The sequence below is a fragment of the Sinocyclocheilus anshuiensis genome, unplaced genomic scaffold (assembly GCF_001515605.1).
Source record: "Sinocyclocheilus anshuiensis isolate Anshui unplaced genomic scaffold, SAMN03320099.WGS_v1.1 scaffold292, whole genome shotgun sequence".
Taxonomy (NCBI): Eukaryota; Metazoa; Chordata; class Actinopteri; order Cypriniformes; family Cyprinidae; genus Sinocyclocheilus; species Sinocyclocheilus anshuiensis.
In genome coordinates, this window is record NW_015555757.1 from 2,005,296 (window position 1) to 2,022,214 (window position 16,919).

A 16,919-nucleotide genomic window follows, 5' to 3' on the forward strand; every position below is an offset into this window, starting at 1 on the left:
CTCATGTTGTGCCTTTTTTCAGTCGGAGCAAATATATGCTCTGATTTTGATGTAGAAAACCAAACGGGAAAAAAAGATGTCCCTCCAGTGGGTTGAGCCCTAAATTAATTATTCAGATCTGCATGTTGTGTGTTTTGCCGGCCCATTCTGCTTAATGGCATATTTTATGGCATGCATCAGAGACGACTCCAGATGCAAGACAGCCTCGGCATTCCAACTTTCTGCATTGCCTCACTGTGTGCCTGACACAGGAACACAGAAACAAAGCTTAAAATGCTGGAATTCATTTCACTTTTAGTGTCCCCTTAATAAACGATTCGCAAATCAATGGCTGCTTTTGTCATGTAATTTGTTTCCGTGCTCAGTTTTGTGATAATGTTTTGCAAGCAAGGCTCTTTGGATCAATATGAGATTGAGGGGAAAAACACAAGCCTGGCTTCTATTTTTCTCTGCAAATATTTGGAAAATGATGCAGTTGGTGCATTATCTCATCCAGAACAATTTAGCTTCATAATGGAATGCTAGTTTTCGTTCAGATAGGAACAACAGAAGTGTATTTGAACATGCTAATGAAAGAAGATTCATATTAAAATCTATTATAATTGTGTTTACATGCTTGATCATACACTGATTATTCTTAATGATGTGTAAGTTAATTTGAATGCCATAAAATAAGCTTTTATCATGTAAAGGTCATTACCATTTAGGCAAAACAGGCACATCTTCAATGTCCAAACCAGAGAAAACCCACACATTGTCGGTTTTTATAATGAGCTGATTTTCGACTCATCAGCGCTTTGTTTTATATGTAACAGCCCTCATCGGAGATGTGCAACACCTCTGTAAGTGTGTGTTTTCTTCTCTTTGTGTGTTTGTCTGTGTTGTGCCTGGTCTTTCCTCATCTGCACCTGCACTAATTGTAAGTGTGCAGCTGTGATGTGAGAGCCGTACTCCAGCTGGGAGAGCTTGTTGAGCTGCCACAGAAACCCGGCGAGCTAAACACCCCAGTAAAGGCGGGCGTACACGGTGCGATTCTGAAGGTCGGACCGTCGTGAGCTCTGGCACGTCACGATTGAGTTTATCCGAAAATCGTACGGAGGCAGTCACACACGACACGAATTTACTACGATTTTACAAACTCTGACGTAAGCATTACGTTTTGCGCCATTCATAAAAATATGGATTCTGAGGACGAAATAGTTTTTTTTTGTGGCAGGCGGCTTGTGACGTCCAAAAACAAAAAAAAAACGAAGACAAAGGACATGGCAAAGTGTATTATTATAGACAAATTATTATAGACTATATGGTCTTTGTCATCTTCTGATTGGTCAACTTCAGATGGATCGCCAAATCGTCTCGTTCAACCGCACATATGCCACGAATTTAAACCGACAGCATCCGATTTTTTTTTACATGTTTGAAAATTATCGGGAGGACGGGAGGTGCTCGTAACGTCTCGGATCGGCCCGTAATTCTTCTCACACGGTACGAGCCGCGAGCATCTGCGATTTTCTCCCGAGAGAAAAAAATCGCCTGCGAGCTTGTACGACAGCAAAAATCGCACCGTGTACGCCCGCCTTAAGTCTCTCCTTGACTCAGCTAAAGAGTGTGGAGCACAGACAATGCACCCCAATCCAGCAGCCCATCTGAGTGCCACTGCAGTCCAAGAACCAGAGGAGGTCGGCTATAGACTGCTCTCAAGTTGTGCTCTGTGACCGTGAAAGTGTGGATAATCAAGCCTTTGCTGTCTCGGCCTCCTGTATCCCGACTGTGTCTTTCCTTTATTGTTAGTATCAGTCCATCTCATGGGTTTCTCTCATGCTGAGTGACTCCAGATCAGTCATCCAGCCTGAAGGTCATATTTTCTTCATAAGTAAATGATACTTGTTGCTCTGTCACGAAGGTTTCATGTTCATGCAGGGTTTTTGTATTAATTATTATTATTAATTTGTCTAATTGTTTTTTAAATGTTTCAGAAAGACATGCATTTATATTTTCTTTATAAAAATGATTTATTTTATTATTATTATGATAAATGTTATATAAATAATTTTATATTAAAAAATTATGTTTTTATTTTTTTACATTTATAGATTATTTTTATTATTTTTTTAATATATTTTTATAAATTTGATTATGATGCTGGATGTTTCATCAGATGTGGGTTTCGATAACCTAATTGTACCAATTAAAACGGTAATAGCCCATTGAAATCTGGAGCAGTGGCAGTCCTTAAGGAATAACCTATAACATCCTCGTGTCTAAACCTTATTTCAGTAAGTCCTTGGGCATCGTGTCCGGAATAACACTGGTGGATGTTCTCTGTGTAGGACGTTAATTTGCACTTCACATTTTGTCTGTTCTCAAATGCTTCATGCAAGTACTGTGGAGCATTTTGTTAATTAAAAGGATATGTCCAATTTAATTTGACTCAAAAATAAGAAAATAAATGAGTAGGTCACAGCGGCCAACCAGATTTGAGTGTAATTTAATAGCATACTGTGTGGAAGTTATTATTATTTTTATCATCATCATTCTGGTATCTGTAGACACTATGACCTGACACAATTACAATATTCTGGTAAATCAAAAGTGGTATGTGGGTATTAGAAATACAGTCAGGATAAACAAGTCATTTAATAGTCAAAACATGATCCCATTAGGATATCAGTAGTTTTGCTTTTACAAAAGCTGACTTGAAATATTCATATCAAATTACATCTATATGGGTCCATAGGGGTTGATAGCAGGGATTCAAGCAATAAACACACCTAATAGTCCCTGCACTCCAGTCGCATACGGAGGGCCGAGAATCAGACACAGATCCCTTTAGATTATAAGTCCATTAATTCAGGCTCAATGACAGTTGCATGACAGGATACGGATGGTGGAGCTGTAGAAGCAGATGAGAAAGATAAACAAAGACAGAAAGTTTTATATGAACAGATTATTGCTGCCTTCAAGTCATGTCAGAATTATCGTATTTTACGAGAAGCGCGCACATGTGTCGTAAGTGCCAGTGGGAAATCCTGGATTTTCTTTGAACCCTGACTTTTTGAGTCAAGGATGTGTCCATTAAATAATCACAGTGGATGATTTTGCTTATTGGTTATAATTGAGCTGGAGTTAAGAATGTTGAGTGTACAATTTAGTTTTTGCATTTCTTAGTGCTACATTAGTCCTAAAAAAGCTTTCAGGCTTTGTCTGCAAATTACATGTTCTGTTTTTTTTCCAGAATATTTAATGGTGTCAATTAAAAGTTGTAAAATGACTTTCAAACTCGCAAGATGTTGTATGTTGTTATATCTCATTGTGTGATTTATTCTGTTGTAGATAACCTGTGTTATGGTCTAGACAGGATATAAATGTTTGTTGTTGTTACTCAAACCATGCCCCCCGTGCATACATTAGCATTACATCAGCATTAAATAGACTAACAGTTTAAAATAGACAAACTTTTAAAATTTAAAATGCAAATTACTAATCTGATATCTCACATTACAAAACTAAATTCTAAAATCCACAAGCATTTAGTTCGATATCTTGGGATGGTCAGTTTGTTTGAATCAGTGGATCAGTTGGACCAGGCCAGTTGTCGGATTATCATTTTTTTATGTTGATAAAGACAGCTTTTTTCTTGTAATTAAATTTGGTTGTGGTTTATGAAAAATATTACAGTTGCTGTTCTATATCATCATTGCTATAACGGTTAGATTGTCTTCTATACTAGCTGATAAATGCCACTGATCATAATGGTGCATGATCCCATGTGCAGAATGAGTCTAACCGTGTGCTTCCTTTATTTAGCAGTGTGACATTATCAAGCAGGGGAGGTACAGAACTGGGGATTATGAATACTGAGAAGAACATATGTAACCGTGCACACCATTTACTTTGGCAAAGGATTAATATAATGTATTCTTTTTTTAAATTCCAGATCACTTCTATGATTGATGAGGGATATGTGAGTGAATTTGCCAAACACTGAACAAAGAAATCTACTGCATCCTCCGGTAAGTGCTTTGACTGATGATCCTTCACTGCTCATTTCTGCTAATGATTGTTCACCTAATCGCAGATTTGCACACACATGTGCCGCTCGCATGGTGTTATCTTCAAAACAACTTTCCCGAATTAACTCAAGTGGCGTAATTGGTGCTAAAAACAGGAAAGCACGCACACTATCGTGTCAGACGCTCATATTTCTTGAGCACAGTCAAACAGCGAATTTATTTAGTGTTTTTGAGCAGCAGCAGAATGCTCTGTATAACATGAGTCATAATTAGCAGCGGGGCCTCTCAAATCACTCGCTGCTTTGTTATTCCCCTTACAATGTCATTGTCAGTTTTTTTTGGCGTGATTTATTAAAGGCAGGCACAGTTACTGAGATGTGAGATTCTTTGGAAAAAAAATCAGTTTTAGCAGGCAGTCAGAGACATTCGTCTAAACAGCACATGTGGCATAAAGTGTTTCATCCTGAGCCTGTAATACGTTCACCGCTTTCTGCCTGGTCTTGTGTACTGATGAGATATGGAACAGCTCGAAGGTGAAAATATGTTTTGTTTTGTTTTTTTTTAGTAGCATCTACATTATGCTAATGAGTTTGCAAGGGGGCGGAGTCATAAAGGCCAGATTGCCGGGAGAAGAGAAGCCTGTAAATTATGGATGCAAACTGCCATTTCTGCCAGGGCAAAGAAAAGAGAGGCACTAGGAGAAACCACAAGTCATGCATATCAGATTATCCTTCCTTTAGCCCTTCCGCTCCCTCACTTTTATTAAATTTTCTTATCATGCTTCTTGAGCAAACTTGCACACACAATCTGGGCTGTGTCCAGTCTCCAGTCACATGAGGTCCAGAGGTGCTGACGAGCTGGAATGCTTGGCCTGGTATTTCCTGATGCTCACCCACACGTGTACACAAGCACACACTCGCATAAACACACAGGGCAGGCTATATATTTGTAGATGGGTTCATGTTTGACTTGGTGGCAGAGTGAGTGGCAGAATGTATAAACAAATTTGTTTTGTTTTTTTCTTTTAAGCTTTGTAGAGGATTTTACAAAGCTACCATATGGTTATTACTAGTTGAGTTGAGAGACTTATTATTTTATTTATTGCAGACAAAATGTATTGCCGTTCAACATTTTTGGATCAGTACGATTTTTTTGTTTGTTTTTAAAAGAAGTCTCATGCCCACCAAGGCAGCATTTATTTAATCAAAAATACAGTAAAAACTGTAATATTGTAAAATATTATTACAATTTAAAATAATATTTTTATATATTTTTATAATTTGAACAGCTGTTACTCCAGTCTTCGGTGTCATATGATCCTTATAAAATCATTGTAATTCTAATTATTTCTTCTTCTTCTTTACTGTCACTTTTGATAAATTTTTTCAGCAAATTTGCTGAAGTATTAAAGTATTAAATCTTACTGACTCCAAACTTTTAAACGGTGGTGTATGTGTGTGTATCTGTGTGTATATATATATATATAGAGAGAAAGAGCGAGAGAGAGAGTGTTGTCATGGTACCAAAATTTCAGTATTCGGTACCAATACCAGTGAAAATCCACGGTTCTCGGTACCAATTTCGGTACCAAAGCAAAACACAAAATTAGCTAAAAAAAAAAAAAAAAGCCCAGAACTGCTTTTCTGACTAATATGACACAAACAATGTTAACCATTTGTACAATCTCTAACACGCATATTTTAGATTCACAATTCATTTAAAAGCCTCTGGTGTGTAAAAATAGTAAATATCATCATGTCCTCCTGTTTTTTTTTACCCTAATGAAAGTTATAGGAGCATTAAATAGTTAATAAAGAAACTTCATTCTAATGCTCATTATATTAGCGTTAGCCGCGCTTATGCTAACGATTAACTACTCTAATAACAGCGTTCATTTCAATCTGACATTCAAATTAAAATATTGAATAATATTCATAACCGAACAAATATTAAAAATTAAAATGAAACTTACCTGCTTGAACTCTTTCATTTGATCTGGGTGTCTTTAAAGTGTTTTGTTAGTTTGGTGTGCGTCCTCATTTTGATGTCACCACGTCTCAGCGCTTTTATGAAGAGAGCGCATCTGCGCACCTTTCGGATAGCGCATCAAGAACCGGGTTGACCGGGTACTCGGTACCACCGGTACTTACAAAATCCTGGTACCGTAACGTTTTCATTTTTTTAGTACCGACTTGGTACCGAAGTACCGGGTCTTTTGACATTTATTTATATTTGCTTAAGTAGATAATTAACATCCTCTCTGATAAAGGCACTTTATAAGTCTTATTTACAAAAAGATTGTATGAAAACTTAGCATCTGCTCTGGCATGTGACGATTGATGATTGTGAAAGATTATGTATCATTTAGTTTTGTAATTGGACACAATCTTCACCAAAGGGAGAAAAATCGGTCTATATAAAATAATTGAATAATTCCAAGGCTAATTAATTGCTGCATGCATTATAAAAGCCTTTCACAAGGTAAAGTCTTTAAGATTAATTATTAAACTCATTAAAATCTTCTTAAAAAGGTCTGTTTTCAACCTTCACTCTTATTCAGTGATTCATTCTGTTCTGTTTTGTTCCCACCTTCACAAAACGAGAATTTCCGATAGTGGTGGGTTTCAGCGAGATCAGGTCAGAAGTGGGTGGATCTCTGTGAAAGTATATGTGTTTGTGGGGGAATAATGGAGCCATTCTTCAGCTCTATGGAAGCCGCTGTACAGTGGCATGTGGTGGACCTACCAGAGGCACTGGGGTCTCCTTAAAATAGCTTCAACCCTCGAATGTCAGAAGCTGAGACTGCACACCGAACACTGGCCATTTGACCGAGAGCATCAAATAAATCTTTATGAAGTCCTTGAGATTTTTGCTGCAGCCAGGAAAACATCCTGTCTTATTAAGTTAATCATGTTTTGATTTTGATCTAATATTGAAACGTGGCAGTCTTTTGACATTTGTACAGGAATAAATTTCCGTATCATGCCACAAACCCACAAATCTGTGTGCATGCATGCCAGGCAGATCCAGAGAGCTAGCAGGTTGCCTGTCAGGATGTTTGTTGACTATGTGGTTAGGATTATTTTTGCTATAATCAGAATGATTTCATACTAAGTCACATGTTTGACATGGGTTCATGATTTCAGTGATTAATTTGACTGCTACTTGCAATACATACAGTAGCAAAAAGCTCAGAGAGAATAGAAGCAGGGATCAATCCGATCTGCCCATGAGTGGCATAAGTAAACAAAACTAACATTCCAAATAAATCAGATTTTTTTTTTTTATTTTAGATACCACACATCTAAAAAAAAAAAAACAATTAGAACAGTTTATGCTGTTCCTCTTATATTTATTATTAGTAAACCAATATGCTGCTCGGTTCTCAAAACTGGTGGAATAAATTTGTTTAGGCAGTGTGCAGTATTTCACCTCTGTCTTATTCACTAACAACCCGCAATCTAGTTTTACCAGACTTTATTTTTTTCTGTGAAACACAAAAGATCTTTTTTTGTCCATACATTGAATGAATGCAGTTGGGTGCAATTTTGTTTGCACCCCAAACATTCATCAGGATATCTTGGTTTATGTTATGCAGAAGAATAAAATGTCATACATATTTAGAATAACATGAGGGTAAATGATTTGGAGTGAACTATCACTTTAAAATAATAAAAATTTACTTGAGAATCAATATAACATAACATATTTTAACTAAAATTAGACAAATAGGCCTACTCATGAAGAATAGGATTTAGATTGTACATTGTTCACTTAAGCTAGTTAATGTTGAACCATTGCGCCATTACTACTAGGGATGCATCAATCCGATACTCAGTATCGTTATCGGCTCCGATAATGGCATTTTCTGCTAGATCGGGTATCGGTCAGACGAGACTGATCCAAATCCGATATTATGCGTATACTATTCTTTGTTATTGTTAAGCCTCACGAAAGCACAAAAACATTATAAAGCACCATAAAGTCAAAGTCCAAGTGTTCTGAAGCCGTTCCATAGTTTAATGTGAGGTACAGATGAATATTTAAGTCGTTAAATTCAAGTTGAAGTAAACTCTTCTCTCCACTGCAGCTGTCTGTCATCCTCCATTCAGCATTCTCACTGCGGGTCACGTTCGGTTACGACAGTCAAAACAATGAAACTCTCTTCAAGAGTGCACAGTAACTGAAATGTAAAACTGTTAAAAGAAAAGGCACAATAAACTATCGCACAGATTTAATAAACTACGCATCAATATCTCTTTCCTTTGTGCTTTGAATTTCTCTATGCGTAGCGCTGCGCACTGTGACTCCGTGTTGCTTCAAGTGCATCATTCTGCGCACGGGAGACAAATAAGCGCTTTGTGCCGCTCTGTATTGGAGCTTTTCGTATTATAATACTTTTGCGCAATGAAAGATTATTTATAGCGTTTCTTGTTCTGTTATTAGTAAACCAATATGCTGCTCGGTTCTCAAAACTGGTGGAATAAATTTGTTTAGGCAGTGTGCAGTATTTCACCTCTGTCTTATTCACTAACAACCCGCAATCTAGTTTTACCAGACTTTATTTTTTTCTGTGAAACACAAAAGATCTTTTTTTGTCCATACATTGAATGAATGCAGTTGGGTGCAATTTTGTTTGCACCCCAAACATTCATCAGGATATCTTGGTTTATGTTATGCAGAAGAATAAAATGTCATACATATTTAGAATAACATGAGGGTAAATGATTTGGTGTGAACTATCACTTTAAAATAATAAAAATTTACTTGAGAATCAATATAACATAACATATTTTAACTAAAATTAGACAAATAGGCCTACTCATGAAGAATAGGATTTAGATTGTACATTGTTCACTTAAGCTAGTTAATGTTGAACCATTGCGCCATTACTACTAGGGATGCATCAATCCGATACTCAGTATCGTTATCGGCTCCGATAATGGCATTTTCTGCTAGATCGGGTATCGGTCAGACGAGACTGATCCAAATCCGATATTATGCGTATACTATTCTTTGTTATTGTTAAGCCTCACGAAAGCACAAAAACATTATAAAGCACCATAAAGTCAAAGTCCAAGTGTTCTGAAGCCGTTCCATAGTTTAATGTGAGGTACAGATGAATATTTAAGTCGTTAAATTCAAGTTGAAGTAAACTCTTCTCTCCACTGCAGCTGTCTGTCATCCTCCATTCAGCATTCTCACTGCGGGTCACGTTCGGTTACGACAGTCAAAACAATGAAACTCTCTTCAAGAGTGCACAGTAACTGAAATGTAAAACTGTTAAAAGAAAAGGCACAATAAACTATCGCACAGATTTAATAAACTACGCATCAATATCTCTTTCCTTTGTGCTTTGAATTTCTCTATGCGTAGCGCTGCGCACTGTGACTCCGTGTTGCTTCAAGTGCATCATTCTGCGCACGGGAGACAAATAAGCGCTTTGTGCCGCTCTGTATTGGAGCTTTTCGTATTATAATACTTTTGCGCAATGAAAGATTATTTATAGCGTTTCTTGTTCTGTCCTAAGATAGGACAGAAAAAGAAAGGCTATAAATAATCGAATGTATATCACAGTATAGCATATGTTGCTGCCTTCATTACTGTGCTATACATTTAAAAGAAATGTCTTTTAATTTTATAGTTTATATTTATAAATAAATACATTTACTTGTTTTCATTAATGTATTTTACAACAAAACAAAGAGCAATGTGTACCATTTTACCAGATTTAGTCCTACATTTATTCACTTTTATTTGTTCCCCACTAAATAATATTATTTCACTAAATATTTAGATTTTATACAATTGTGCACTCATGATTTTTCAAGAATAACTTTTGCTGCTAAATTATCCACTAACCTAGTTTATAATAGTATTTTTGTCACAGATTGATATATTTTTTCATGTTATTTTTCATTAAAATGAAGTTGTCTATATTTAGTAGATTGTGTTTAACACACAAAAGAGTGAAGATCAGGTCAACACACAGAAGTATAGAAATTCTACACTGATTTAAAAACAAAACAAAAAAACACTGCGCTGGTATCGGATCTGATCGGAATCGGCCGATACACAATTTTCTGGATCGGATCTGAAAAAATGGTATCGTTGCATCCCTAATTACTACTCACAGAAAGCAGGCGGTAAACGGTTTTGTTTACATTTCCGATTGATTGTGACAGTGTAATTCTTCATATGATGATCAGATGATGGAGAAGAACATTGGAACTTTCTATATATCCATATGTGTAGACAAACTTACTTTTGTAATTTTAAAGAACTGATTTAGGTGTCTGCAGTGGTGGCAGGATAGTCCCAGTAAAGTATGTCAGAATGCGATAGGTTGTCGTGTCACCTAGAACCATGTACAAGATGGGGAAATCCGGGCATGCAAATTGTTTTGTACAGATTTTTTGGTGTTCTTCTACCATTTCATGCATTGCACAAGTAGTATAGCACAAAAAGCAGTGCAAACAATACTATCAGTGTGTGCAGCTTCTGTTTTGTCCTTAACCTTCTGGCAAAGTTGATGTTGTGACAGTGGTATGGCCGCGTTAACGGAATAATAAAGTTTACTGTAGCAGTCTGAACAACAAATGAATTCCTGGTTGGGCCACCGATGTTACGAGCACCTTGCGTGCTTCACCCTGTGCCCAGGTGAGTATAATCAATGGCCGAATGGTTCATAAATAACATACTTGATTTCTCAGGCTCAATGCTTGGCTGTAGCGAACTCCCACAATGTGTACTTTTAACCTTGCTTGAGCAGACAGATGAACACTGGAATCTACCCTCCAAAGGGGATTGACGAGAACTGAAACAAATAACATTAGAGGGCAAAAGCAGATCAGGGGAGGTGAATGATTTGAGATGAATCATATGTAGAAAACCCGTGTTGAGGAAGCTGCTTTGAAACTGTTACTTAGTTTCATAACTTAACTATGTCCACGTCACACTTTTTGAAGTAAATGGTTTCGTTTGAAGCTATTTAAGAGAGGTCTCAATTTGACAACTTGAATAGATAAATTTACGCTTAACCGGTAAAGTGGAAAAAGAGAAGCTCTTGTTTATGAAAGGGGTGTGTAAAATTAGAGCAGGTGCAGAAGTAGATCATACTTGCAGTATAATGTCTTTATTGTGGACTCCCTTCCTGTTAACATGTTTGCTCTGACAAGGTGTGATACATTTGATGCTTTTCTCTGTTTGTTTTAGGAATTAGATAAATATTGAATAGTCTGCTGTTAAAGGAATGGAGTTCAATGATTAACGTGTTTTTCTCTAAAACAACTTTCAATTAATTTGAGGGTCCAAGACATAATGATGTAACAGCATTGTGTGTGTCATTTAACATCACACGCACCATGGAATCTGCTATGGTAATCCTGACATTTTATAGGATAATAAGAAGGCATCTTGGGTTGAGATGGTACAGGAATCTGTTTCTGTGAGTTGCTCCGCTGCTGCCAATAATGATGTGCCCATAAAGAAATTCTGCCAATAATGAACCAACAATGTTTTTATTTTATTTTATTTTTAATTTATTACATTTTTTATATTTTATTTATTTACATAACTTTATAATAATTTTTTTTTTAATTATTTGTACTAATTTCCGAAAATGCTTACAAAGCTTACAATTAATAAAATATTTTACAGTGCATATGCAGTTTGAGCAAATTCTGCTTTTTATTTTGCTGACAAATTCGTTTTTCATTGAGCAATTTCTAAAATATCATGACTGGATTGGATCATTACTCGAATCAGTTAAAACGTCATACATCAAGCATCACAAATTGCTCAATTGAATAAAATCAGTGGTCTTGAGGGATATTTTTTAAAACGTTGAAAACGAATATTCTGCTCAATATTATCGGCTGAAATTCCACTATAGGCAATAATAATAATTTCATTATATATTTTATATATATGGTGCACCTCTAGAACTTGAAAACCTGACAAGAGTCAGACAAAAGAAAAACTCACAGAATCCCAACGGTGTGTATATGTGCATTTGTAGTTCACGCTTCATTCGAAAGCCTCTCATTAAGAGCACAGGAAGCTTGTCAGTGTGCCAGTTAGGTGTTGGTGTGAGTAGGACCAGTGTGGCCTCTTGTACTCACTGGATTACACACCTAATCAAATCTCCTGCTTGTTTATACGCTCGGTACTCCTGCGTCAGAAAAGCAGCTCCGCTTCATTCATACCGCACGTTTTCCTTTGAGGACCTCCAAACAATATCCATAGCAAGCCCAGCGGTCTGTGCTTTCCTCCCAAAGGCAGGCTGCTGGATTTGAGTTTCTCTTTCTTGTTGGACTCAAAATCCACATGCACTGTAACATGTTCAAACTGTTTTCCGCATGCTTTAGGAATCCTCTCATGTTCAGAAGCAGCGATTGATTTGTTTAGAGCTGGTGGCATCGTAATGACCCCACAACTGGAGGGAGCTGACTTACATTTTCCGCTCTGTTATACTTGCATTATTGGAGTGTGGCTTTCCTGAATGCGCTGGCTGAGAGTTTGTGGATATTGCATTACAACAATATTGTCTCTGTATGCGCTTAGTTGTTCGCCGAGAGACAGACTACAAATGGCCGGACTGCTGCTTGTTTAAATGCTAACAAGCATTGCTAATGCCTGGATTATCTCCTAGAGAAATGATTTAGTGAAAATAATGGCTTCACAATGGCCCCACTGCAGCAGATATACGCACCAACCCAATAACCAGTCCTCTGAGAGAGTGTATTGAGTGTGGCAGTAATAATGCCCTATTCCCTCAGAAAAAAATATATCAATACAAGAAATAAAAAGCTGTTTTTTTTTATTTATTTATTCCAAAGCTGACTTGTGCTGAGCCCACCTGATGCTGAATCCGGAAAAAAATGGCAAACATGGGTTTGGAAACACTTTTTTCGTTTCCTGCCAGAAGTGCAGAGATCATCAGAAATATTGGCATAACTTCACTCAGCTCATTGTCTCTGGTCGGAGCCCCTCCATCCCCGCTCCATGTTTACGCTGAGACACTCTGCCTGCCTTAGGATCAGATATGACATCATTTTGCCACAGCTGCGGGCCGCACACGAGGCGTGAAGAGGGAACAATTGACCAGGGGGGACGCAGGAAGAGCCGACTGACCTGATTGCTCCGCTGGCCGAGCAACTGGGAAGGAAGGCCCAAGGCGGAGCCGTGGATCTGGGGAGGGGTGATGGTGGAGGACAGTGCCCCCTGTCACACTCCCCTCCTCTTGGATGCAGTGTTCGCGATCGCCCTGCCCTCTGCTGTTCTCCTGCCTGTCTGCTTGTCTGAGCCAAAGCAGATTTGTACATGAAAAATGATCTATAATCTCTGTGGCTGTATCAGCTTCCAGATATAGACGTTCCTGATAGGCCAAATCCCCTTTAAAGAGGGCTTTATCCCGCTCACTGAAAAGCCACAGAGAACAGCACATTATTTTATCTCTGCACCTCAGTATGTTCTAAATATGCGCCGCGTTTTGAGCTGCGACACCAATCTGTCCCGATCGGCTTGTGTTCGGTTAACATGGTAGTGCTTATTGTTTAAATGTTAGTACAATCTACATTGCATTGATTGGTCTTAATTATTAGATGCACAGCTGCTGCCTAAATATGAATCAGATGGATGTTTCATCTATGTATAGATAGACAGCTGGAAAGGGCATGATGCATATGACCTACCACATGTTAATTTCCATATAGAGAAAGAAGACACCAGTGTACTAAAACTTTGAAAGGAGAAACACTTCTCTGGAGAAAATAGAGCATGTTATTTTATAACTATATAAATTGCATTTATTTATAAAGTGCATTTAATTTGATATTATAGTTTTTGTTGTTTTTATCAATAATAATACTACTAGTATTAATATTAACAATATAAGATTATTATATTAGTTGTTGGTGTGGTAATTTTATTAAAATATTTTGGTTATATATTAATATTTCATATTAAGCTTAATATATATTTTAATATATTTTAAATAAAAGTAAACATCAAGTAGTAGTAATAATAATAATACTTTTTTTTTTATTAATAATAATAATAATAATAATAATGTCAGTATTTTTTCTGTCATACTTTCTGTCTTAAGGTTTAATCTTTCCAAAAATGCAAACTGCATGTCGGTCCCTCATGTCATTCTAAACCTGTATGCATTTAAAATGATATTTTGAAGCATGTTTAAGCTGTAAATTTTCCAAACAATGAAAGTCAATGGGGTCCATAACACTGGACATTGATTGAATGGGTAATTTTTTCCCCAAAAATATTTCAGTGTTTTCTTTTGCATTGCACAGAAGAAGAAAAAAATGCATAAAGGTTTAGAATATGGAATTCTAAATACTATTTAGAATAGTAAATGATGACAAGTTTCCGTTTTGAGTGAACGATTCTTTTAAGACCCCCTGGGATATTCGTACCCATGGTTGGGGATTGCTGAACTAAGGAAGTTGTGTCCCAACCAATGTAAACATACATTTGAGGACCGGGAACAGAAGCCTGAAAATAGATGACAAACCATAGCGTATAAATACAGCGAGGGGCAATTGGGTGCATTTGTGTGTGTATGTTTGCGTTTGGGTTAGAGATTGCGATAGCCCTTTCCTCCTAAAGAGATATGTTTTCAGTGCAAAGAGCCGATTCCCGTGAGGCGGGTGATCCTTTTTAATGACAGGGATTCATCTGTTAGCGTCCCTCAGGCCCCACGCAGCACTGTGTGGTGCGGCTCCCAGTAGCCCACAGAAAATGGGCGGCAGCCTCAGGAGAGCGCACCTCCTCAGCCCCTCAAGATGCCGTGTGGGAGTTTAATTACTCCTGTGGCCACAATCCGCAGCTTACATGCTCTCATTACTACAAATGCCTTCATTCTCTGCTGTTTTTAATCATTTTTAGGCAAAAATATCACACCGGAGATGCCCGTGCCAAAGTGAGAAATAGAATGAGAGCAGAAAGCAAGAGATTGCTCTTGTGAGGGGGGTTGGGTTGGTTGTGTGTGTGTGTGAATAGGGGGTCGAAGTAAGGTTACTAGCCTTCAGGGAGGAGAGGGGGCTTAGAGACAGGACTTTGGATTACTAACTCGACAAAAAGGACTAAACATCTATTCAGTCAGATCCTTCTAGTCTTTAGGGCCTATCTCTGCTGCTTTAATGAACTTATTTAGACTCTGTTTAGTTCATCCACCACTACTTAGAAGAATTAGGCTACAATTTGTCTCCTCATATTTGTTTAAGACTTTAAAGTGTCACCACTTGGAGTAGCCCATGATTTAAAAGAATAGTTTGAGTAAAACCGGATGATCCATGTTATTTAGGATTATTTGAGATGTTCTAAAGAGCATCTTGTGCAGATTTCAAGCTTTCATTGATCAATAGTTATGTTCCAATTTGCTAATTTAATTTGAAAATTGCAGATATGATCTTGCTAATAAAGCAGCATTTTCATGTTAGGTGGATGTCTGATGCAGCAACAGATTTCTTATGGGAGCTATAGCATGTCGGACAGTTCTGCCAGGGAATAGTGGCGAATTATTCACACAATTCTTAAGGCAAAGTCATGTCTTTTTTTAATACTCATCTGGAAATGTATTGCAGTAAATGTGTTTCCATCAGTTTATATACTGTTTTTTTTTTTTGAATTTGGAAATGTATTTTGGAATTATATTTTGTATTGTGGTGTTTCCATCCTCCATTTTATGCAAACTTTTCATTAAAAAAACATGCATTTAAATATCTTTTTCAAATGCATACACACACGCACACACCATACCATTCTATTGTTTAAATATTTTTTTAATTTTAATTATTATATTTTAATTATATATATATATATATTTATATTTATTTTATTTTTTTTCTGTCATAATTTATATTTTATTTTGTGGGCAAAAACATTTTTGTGTTTTCCCCTTATTTAGTGGTTGCATAATACAAAATGGATGGAATCCGGCTAATGTCATGCATTTGCTTATTTGATTAGTGACCTAGAAGTAGTCCAGAATCTGATATATTTGTATTGATTTTACATTATAAGTTAAAATAAAAAAGCATTCTGCCTATTTCTAGGGTAAAATTAGATTTTCATCTGATTTTTTCTATTCTCAAACCACAATGTGTAACTCCTCATCAAAAAGCAGTCCACATGCATCCTTCCTTGCCACATTGTTTGCACTGTTAGATGTGCCAAGACCATGCACTAATGTTTGTTAGTTAAATGTACTCCCTGTGAGGTAATGAGTGGCAACCCACCCAATACATGCTGCGTTCTCCTTTTAATTACCGTTAGTCCACTAGCTGTTGTCTAATGAGGTCATGTCAATATTGAGCCTTATACTTCCCTCGGCCGTTAGGAGCTTCTAGAGAGCAGACACACTGCCCTCCTCAAAGACCGGCCAATGATCTGATTTTGTGTATTTATTCATGTCTTCACTGCCAATCTGTTAAAAGCTTTCTGAAAGGGTTTATGTCATCTGTTCTACATAAGTAAACACCCTTCTGATGGTTACACTTGCAATTGGATCTGTCTGAAAGAGACTCTTCCTTCCCTGTCTTGTGTCTCTCTTGCTTTCTCAGCCTGGTTGTCTCTCTGAGAGACTGTGAGACATGTTACTTACTGGCTGTAACCCTGCTCTCAGGGGCCTGCTCTGGGTGGCTGCTGTCTGAATCAAGGGGAATTTCTGCAGACATTGTGCAGGCTCTCAGATCATTACCAGCCTCCTTCACTGAGCCTTTGTTCCCCCCTCCGCCTGCTCGGGTGCTGAGCTGACACGCGGCGCTCTGTCGACGTGAAGACCAACCACCAGTGCTTCTCCTGACGTAGCGCCATGCAGAGGACAAGCCGACTGTCACTCCTCCGCTTGTCTGTCCCTCCTCCCCTCACTGTGTCATCTTAAAT

The 16,919-nt window shown here is 37.4% G+C and overlaps 1 protein-coding gene across 1 annotated transcript in view; it reads left to right on the forward strand.

Moving 5' to 3' along the window:
- Positions 1 to 16,919, forward strand: part of LOC107673867 (zinc finger MIZ domain-containing protein 1-like) — a 182,406-nt gene that overhangs the window by 68,447 nt on the left and 97,040 nt on the right. The window contains exon 3 of the mRNA XM_016467675.1: positions 3,938 to 4,013. The gene's annotated coding sequence lies outside the window, so the exon portion shown is untranslated. The remainder of the gene's footprint in view (positions 1 to 3,937; positions 4,014 to 16,919) is intronic.